Genomic DNA, 8950 nt, shown 5'->3' with positions numbered 1-8950 from the left:
TACCCAGGTCCTCCAGGCCCAGGCCAGATGGGGAGGCAGGGCGGGCCCAGGGTACTCTCAGGGGTGTGCCTTCCAGTGGCCTCTCCGCCCCACCTACTTGTGGGAGGTGGTGCAGAAAGATGCCGGAGAAACGTTTGGATACTGTGTGCTCTGTTTCCTGTCACTTGTTTTTATAATAGGATTTGCTTTGTGGCTTTTTCAAGCTTGGTGGGGACTGGGTTCTGCCTCCGTAAAGGGCTGCTCCGAGACCCCTTAGGACTATAAATAACCAGCTGTGCACGCAGGCTGCTGATGCAGTGCCTCTGTCATAAAGGCCAAAGCCTCCCACGCACGTCCCCGCATGTCCAGTGACAATGGCGTAATAGCTAAGAACCTTCCTGGAGACTGACTCTTGGCGCTGCCACGTTCTAGCTGTGTGACTGGGGTTTTCCTCACCTGCAGATAGGGGGATGACTGTAACTTTAAGTAGGGCCGCCACATTTTATTTAGCAAATAAAAATGCAGGATACCCAATTACATTTGTATTTCAGTTAAAAACCATAATTTTTTAGTGTAAGTATGTACCAAATATTGATTATCTGCAATTCAAATTTAACTATTTTATCCAGCAACCCTGTTTTATGGCACTGTTTGGAGGCAATGCATACATAGTCCTTAGAACGGTGCATGCCACAAGCAAGCACACAGTAAAGCTTATTTATATGAAAAGGCCAACTCTCCCCTCCCCCGAAAATATTAGTGTTTCTCGTTATCTGGCTGTACTATCTCAAATGGCCAGCCTTAGACAGTCACTCTATATCATAAAAGGTCAGTTTAAATCCCCCACCATCCCACTGCAGTATAGTGACCCCCTTCCTTTCCACTATCACAAAGTGCTAGAGTTCCCCTGCCTCCCAGCTCTCTCGGCACATACATGTATGGATTTTCATGTTCTTAATAATGTTTGTGCTGTCACTGGACACAGGTGTGTGTTGGGGGAGGGGGTTGGGGAAGTCTGATGCATTATGATGCTGGAGCCAGTGACACTCTTTCTATGAGAAATGTAACTAGAGTCAGTCTCTTCTAGAATTAGGGGCATGTAACCCTCTGTGGAGGACAAAGGTGTGTGAGTCAGAAGGGAATGCGAAGTGAATGGGGAAATGTATGCTGTTGTATGATCATAGCAGGTTTTCCCAGCCAGAAGAATGTGTGGTGCTGGTCCCACTGAGCTCATTAAGACAAATGCCATATATGGGATAAAACTTTGTTCAGTCTGAGAAGTCTAAAAGGGGGGAGAACATTGAAGTGGCAGAACCTAGGATTATAATTGTAAGTCTGTTTGACTCTAAATTTTCTATTTTATTTCTTTTATTCTCCCTTAATCTCAGCATGCCTCTTCACTTCTCTCACAGCAATAGCACCCTGAATTTATATTGCATTTTTAGTATAAAGCCTTTTTTTTTTTTTTTTTTTTTTGAGACAGACTCTCACTTTGTTGCCCAGGCTAGAGTGAGTGCCATGGCGGCAGCCTAGCTCACAGCAACCTCAAACTCCTGGGCTCAAGCGATCCTGCTGCCTCAGCCTCCCGAGTAGCTGGGACTACAGGCATGTGCCACCATGCTCAGCTAATTTTTTCTGTATATATTAGTTAGCCAATTAATTTCTTTCTATTTATAGTAGAGACGGGGTCTTGCCCTTGCTCAGGCTGGTTTCAAACTCTTGACCTCGAGCAATCTGCCCACCTTGGCCTCCCAGAGTGCTAGGATTACAGGCATGAGCCACTGCGCCTGGCCATAAAGCCTTTTGAATTTCATTATTTCATATTTTTCTAAATCCTTTAGTAGGAAAAAATAAAGGGGCATTTCTTCCTGAGAGCAAGAGGGGTGAAAGTGGAACAGTGACTCTCATTGTAAACTTGATGGAATGGAGTCTTAGTCCAGGATTTAGGCAGAAATGTCAGGCAATCCCTATTTTCCCTGTTAGAGCTTCTAGTCTTAAATTACCAGAGGAAAGTTTAGGGAGTCTCTGAGATTGTGGGATCTAACTCTTATTTCTCTTCACATTAGCTTGCTGTAGCAGCTCATTCTCTCTTTCCCGTACTTTCACTAAGAAAAATTTCACTGATTAAAAATTGGACCCTTAGTAAGGCTGCTGCTTCTTGATATTTAAACATCTTTAATTTTCTCATTAAAAACATCCTCCATTGCAGGGACCAATCATTTGGTCTTCCCATGCATGTCCTTGAGAGTCAGTTATACGGAGGATTTTGGAGAATTTAAACTTTACTTAATGGTAGAAGTCTACTTGAGGTAGTGACTCTTGCTAGGTGGAAGAGAAATGCTTAGAATTGTTCAGCGAGGGATAGGAATCCCAGAGGAGGTCCTCCATAACACACTGGCACCAGCCAGGAGCTTTTTGCCCTGGTCCTCAACTAGATAAGTACAGAAATTCAGAGTAAGCATTTAGGAATTTTTATAGCATCTTTATAGAGTAATCTTATGTCTGTTCAACTTAATAAAAAAATCTGAAGTTAAAATAATCTTTCCTTGACCTTTATCTTTTTCTTTTGTTTGTTTTTCTCTGAGACAGGTTCTCACTCTGTTGCTCAAGCTAGAGTGCAGTGGCGTCATCATAGCTCACTGCAACCTCCAACGCCTGGACTCAAGTGATTCTCCTGCCTCAGCCTCCTGAGTAGCTGGGACTACAGGTGATTCTACAGAGATTCTGCGCCACCACTGCACTCCAGCCTGGGTGACAGAGGCAGAGAAAAGAAGAAAACAAAAGAAAAAGGAGTACTTCTGCTCCTGGCCCTTCTCTAACTTGTCCTGTTGCTCTTCCCTCTTTCTCAATTCTCTTAGTTTTCAATCTAACATTGGATGTTGTGATTAAGTCACTTTTACCTTCCGCAGGTTCTACAATCCAAGATGTCTATAAAGTGCTGGAATATCACTAGGAAATCGTCTTCGCCTAGATTTATTCCTGAGTGGGAAGACTTGAAAGTCCTTATAAAAAAGATCCTGAAGGACAAAAAGGTGATGCATATGAAAGCTATGCACTATGCATGGGGTGGGCTTGGACTGAATATGTGTCCCTGCCAAGGCCATCTGTGGCAGGAGCAAGATGTAAGCACCTTTGGAAGGGCCCTTCCATATTACCAATTTCCCCTGCCAGATTAAGATGCATTAGGTACCATTAGAACACTTTCTGCTGCAAGTAACAGAAAATGGACTTATATGGATTAAACAAGTAGGTCTTACATGTTGTCAAAGACCCACATTCTTTTACTTTTCCACCATTCTTAGTATGTTAGCCTATTACCTTAAGGTTGCAAGATAATTGTGGCACTTCTGGTGTCAGCTTCAAATTGCAAGTAGATAGAACAGGGAAGGTCAGAGAGCCTCAGGGCTGTGCCAGCCTTGGAGTACCATAATTTCTAGGTCCATGATCACCCTAAACAAAATCAGAGTTTTATTGGGATGGGAGGAGGAGGATGAGGAAGGAGAAGGATTGATATAGAGCAGGCGGCAGTAATATCAGGCACAGATACATTATGTGAGTTTAAGACATTCTTAGGCTTTTAGAGTCTTCTTTAGAAGACCATTGATATTGTTGAATGAGTGAATAAATTGCTTGTATATGATGACTAGAAAGGAGAAAGGGAATAGTGATTAATGAAATAATGGATATATAAATTAGCTTTTTGATTCAATTAAGAGGGATGGGGAATTGGGAACTCAGACACCAGGGGCCTTTTTCTGAACTCTGTTGCTGCCACTGAATCAGCAGTGACAGTGGGTATTGGATCTCAGCTCTTGAGATCTGAAAATAAGAAATACAGAAATAAGAAGAGAGATTCTGAATTGCAGATATTGGCTTCATAATAGTCCCAAATCCTTTTTGTATGCAGGAAGCAGGCATGATGGACATTATAAGTCAACAAGTTTTCATACTTCAGTTTAATTTAGTGTTTTATAATACTTTCCAACTTAGGTGGTCAGAGTACAAATTCTCATGCAGATAAACTTGGAGAGCTAGATTCATAGAGTATTGTTCAGGAGGCAGGCACAAGTATCTGGTGAGAAGGTGGACCCCAGAAGTAACCTTCATGAGTCTTAGTTTTAGCTGATCAGTACGAGGAGCTCATGTACATACAATACAGACATATGCTATGTCATGTTGTGTGTATTGTAAATGTTCTACTGTGAAACATTTCAAAAGGTATTTATCTCCCTTAATAGATACACAAACACACACATGGGAAGAATATAGAATGTTAGAGCTGACACACAGCTAACTCTCTGTGTAAATGTGTGAATAGCACACATTTACCTTGGATACACATAAGAATAGCGATGGAAGTGCCTGCCACAGGGTCTAGCTGTCACACACGGGTAGGCATTCTATTACGTCTATGAATTATCTATTTCTCATAGGCAGTATATCTTGCGTGTGTAACAGAAGTGGTCCTTTGGATGTAGGCAGGAACTTTGAAGAGTTGTTCCAACTGTGACAGGTATAGATATTTGCCAAGGTTGCATTCCTCTGTTAATACTCATACAGAATTGTATTCCTTTCTTTCTAAGTACTTATTTGTTTTGTATATTCAGTTAGTTATTTGTTTAATGTCTGTTTTTTTCCACTGGACTCACATCTTCTTAAGGGCCAAGGTCATGTCTGTTTTGCTCAGCATTGTAGCGTCAGTGTTTTTCACAGAGCCTATCAGCCTTTCTCAACTGTAGTTCCTCATCTGAACCTGGAACATAGAAAGCGATTCGAGGGGCTATTTTCTCATTTCTTTCAATTTTACATGACTAGTAGCATTCTAGATGACTAAGAAATTAATTCATTATGTAGAATGGATATTTTAGGACATTAGGGCTAACTTTTCTTATGGAAACTTGGTTGAGAAAGCCTAAAACATATTTCGGTGAATGAGGATATATTCTGTTGCAAACTGAGGGTGGAGAGGGATGACTCCCCAAATAATACTTTCCAGTAGTAGGGTGAATGAATATTAATTAGCTAAAAAAATGTCCACTCATCTCTCCATAAATATTTACTAAATGAATGTATGAATGGGACTCAGGTGTCTTAGCTCGGGTCCCTCTTCTTTCTCAGACTGATGCAGAACCAAAGAATCATGTGGTTGTACTGAGTGACTGGCCTGAGAATCTATATGAGGACTCTCACCATCCCCAGAACAAGCCTTTTATTTGCTTTTACTCCATCAGTGTCAACTATTTCATCTCCTTAAACTGGGTGGAACCATATGAAACACAAATACAGGTAAAGATACTTCATTCCCTCCCCCTTTCTTAATCCAATTTCAATGCATCATACCTAAATGTCCGCATTTTACAATGATAGGGATGACTCTGTATTAGATCATTTTAGTCCATCTCCAAATCCTAATTTGGCCTGAATGCAGTGATCCTTTTTCACCTCTAGTTATCAGACCCACAGAATTCATTTTCCCCACAAAGTAAGCTGAAGGCCAAGAAAAGGGCCCAACTCCTAGTCTCCCATAGCCACGGGGGATATGTTTCAAGACACACAGTGGATGCCTGAAACTGCAGATAGTACCAAACTTGATTGTCATCAGTCAGAAAGTGTTTCTGTTCATGTCTTCCCACCCACAAATTTAATGTTTTTTCCATCTCCACTAAGCACTTATCATGCACTGTGGCCATAACTTTTGCAGTTTGAGGTATGATAGCAAAACTAGTACAAATGTCTTTTTCCTTCTTCACAATTTCATGGACAGAAAAACTGTTCTTACTATAGATCTAAACCTCAGAATACAGTTTTTTCTTTACCTAAGTTGAGAGTTTTCCACTTTTCACTTAAAGGAAGCACTTTATGGCTTCTTTTTGGCATATGTAAATTGCCAGCATCACTAGTCTTGTGCTTTGGGGCCACTGAGTAAAATAAGGGTCACTGGAACATAAGCACAGATACTGTGATAAACTGATAACTGAGATGGCTTAAGTGACTAACAGATGGACAAAGGGATGATTCAAGTCCTGGGCAGGACAGAATCGGACTGTGTGAGATTTGATCATGCTACTCAGAATGGCATGCAATTTAAAACTTACGAATTGTTTATTTCTGGAATTTTCCATTTAATATTTTTGTACTGCGGTTGACCATGTGGGTAACTGAAACCACAGAAAGCAAAACCATGTGATAAAGGGGGATTGCTGTATTAGGAAACTCCTAAAATCAAGCTGCCCAGTCTTTCCTTAGTCCCATAAGAGGGAACAGGGATTTAAATATTCAGCCTTACCCTACCACCCCCATACTTTTGAAAGATGCTCTACCTCTATGATCAGGGTTTCATCTCATCTTCTTCTAGGGAGTACTTTGGATACAGAAAAAAGATAAAAAGATGAAAGTAATGATGGAGAAGATGAAGTTTCACCTGTTAAATCAAGTGCCACCCATTGAAGCTATGGTCCACACAGGGTCCTACCGCATGTTAATTGCTTACTGTGGTGACATGCGTCTGCGGCTCTTTGGAGATCACCATCAAGCATTCACATCTCTGGGTATAGTGCCCTGTCGTTTCTCCATCAGCTGCCTCTGCTATGACTCAAAAGCAGACATGCTGCTATCTGGTACCTTGGGGGCTGTTGTTACCTGGTTTATCTTACCAAATGGCAGGGGCCTCCAGGTGGCTCAAACAGTGCCTATGGCTGGTCATGAGCTTGTACAGGGCTTTTCCCTGAATGGCCCACAGGACTCCCTGCTGGTTCTGTGTGAGAGTACGGTAAGGGTCTTCACCCACCAGGGTCAAGGCCAGCTGAAAGAAGTAAAGAAGTTCACTCCCATAGCCAGTGGCTCTTACATCACTTGCTCCTTTACTTGTGTGTATCAGGGCAGCTTCTATGCTGGCAACAGGGCTGGAGAGATCCATGCTTGGGGTTTAGATCAAGGTAACTTCCTGCACAGCTTCCAGGCTCATTCCTCATCTGTGATATGCATCCACAGCCGGCCAGATATCCACACCTTATTAACAGCAGGCAGTGAGGGTCTAGTGAAGGAGTGGAATCTCACTTCTGGGAACTTGCTGCGAGAACTGTATATTGATGAGGATCTGCAGAAACTGCAGTTTATAGATAGCACCACTTTTTTCTGCCAGACTGCCTTTACCTTCTCACTGCACCACCTGCCCTACTTTTATAGCCTCTTCCATGTCTGTGGTTCTACTCCCCAGCAGGTCCAACGGGTCTACTGTGGCCATAATTGGACTCGAATCCTGTGTGCCACTGAGGATGGTTTATTGCGCTTCCTGTCTCCAGTGACTGGGGACCTCCTGGTTATCACCTGGCCTCTAATTATCACGGATAAGGCTGTGGCTTGGGCCTATGATTCAGTCAGAGAAGAGCTCTTTGTGGCAACAGGCAGTTCAGAGGTGCTGGTGTTTGATGCAACACGTTCTCCTTGCACAGCCAAGTATCTTGTGTGCACTTCAGCAAACCCTACAGATACAGTAAGATGCCTGGCGTATGCAAATTCCCATTTGCGTATAGGCCTAGAAGGATTGATGTTCTGTGGGCATGATAGTGGCATTGTGAGAATCCTCTCCCACTATAGTTGTGCCCGAATAGAGAAGACTGTTCACTCTGGGGCAGTACTGGCATTGTCTACCCTGGAAGGTCCCCAGGAAAACTCCTTGCTCTGTTCCTATGGCATGGATAACATTGTATACCTGACAGAGGCTGTGCTTCAAGGGAACAAGGTAGTCCTACAACCTCTCGGCAGAATTCTCTGTGGCTGCCCTCTAAAACATGTGATACTCTTGCCAGATTCCATAAGTGCCATCACTGAGAACGACTGCTGGCGTCTCTGGCACTATAAAGATTTTCTGACATCTTCAGAATCAAAACGAAGCTCTTTATCTAGAGAGACAAAACGCCTGCATGAGTGTGCCATTGCATCATTTGATGTCTGCCTTTCCCTGAAACTTTTTGTCACAGGGGGTGTTGATGGCTCAGTACGGATCTGGAACTTCCATGGCAGACTTGTAACTGAGTTGGACTCAGCATTGCATTTTGGGCCACTCTGCTTTGCCAATAATCGGGGTGACCTACTGTTGACTTTCAACCAGAGTATCTACATGGTGTCCTGCTTAGAATTGCTCCCTCCAGTTGAGCTGATTCACCTACGTGAACTAAACAATATAGATGACATACAAGAAGTTCCTAAACCCTTCCTGCCCAGTTTCTTCTTTATGTTTGAAATAGTATTTGTACCCAAATTTGTCTACGTTGGACAAGGGCTGCAAGAATTAGCGGGGCTAGAGACCCTTGTTAACAAACGGGTCATCGCGTTTGATAATACTGTGCCCCATGTTGTAGAGGAAGAGAGACACATGTTCCCTGTAACTCAAGAGAGAACCAAATTGCAGTTTTTGAAGGATAAGGTTTTGGAGGATTTGTCTACTCTTGACTCTAAGCACGATCGTCCCCCATACATCGTTCCTGCGCAGTTAAGGCTGCCTGGCTGGGATGGGTTAAATGCCTACCGTATATTACAGGGTTTCTTTGGTAAAGGGCAACAATGGCCCTTGGCTCCTGATGGCTACATCCCCAACTCAGTGATCCGTGCCCGCCTTTGGCCCAATGGTACCCCAATCTTCCTAAAGTGTGATTTGTATTTACCCTACCGAGATAAGGACTGGGGCATGACTGAACTCTTAAGACCCTCTCTGACTCTAGTGAAAGAAAAAATCTCAGTGAGTAGACGGAAGAATAAATTCAAGCCGTGGAAAAGAACTTCCTTTGATGTTATTGAAAGCATGACAGACCAAAATAGGATGAGAAGAAAATTTAGTGAAGGGCTTATAGATTATGTAATAGAGACCATCCTCAACCTCACAATTTACTGCTCTGTAGAGGAATACAAGAGATATTTTAGTATCCTGGCACAAATTTTTGCCTCTTACGAAATACCTCCAAGGTTGCACTCT

Source organism: Microcebus murinus, chromosome 16, assembly GCF_040939455.1.
Source record: "Microcebus murinus isolate Inina chromosome 16, M.murinus_Inina_mat1.0, whole genome shotgun sequence".
Classification (NCBI taxonomy): Eukaryota; Metazoa; Chordata; class Mammalia; order Primates; family Cheirogaleidae; genus Microcebus; species Microcebus murinus.
This window is presented reverse-complemented; position numbering follows the sequence as displayed.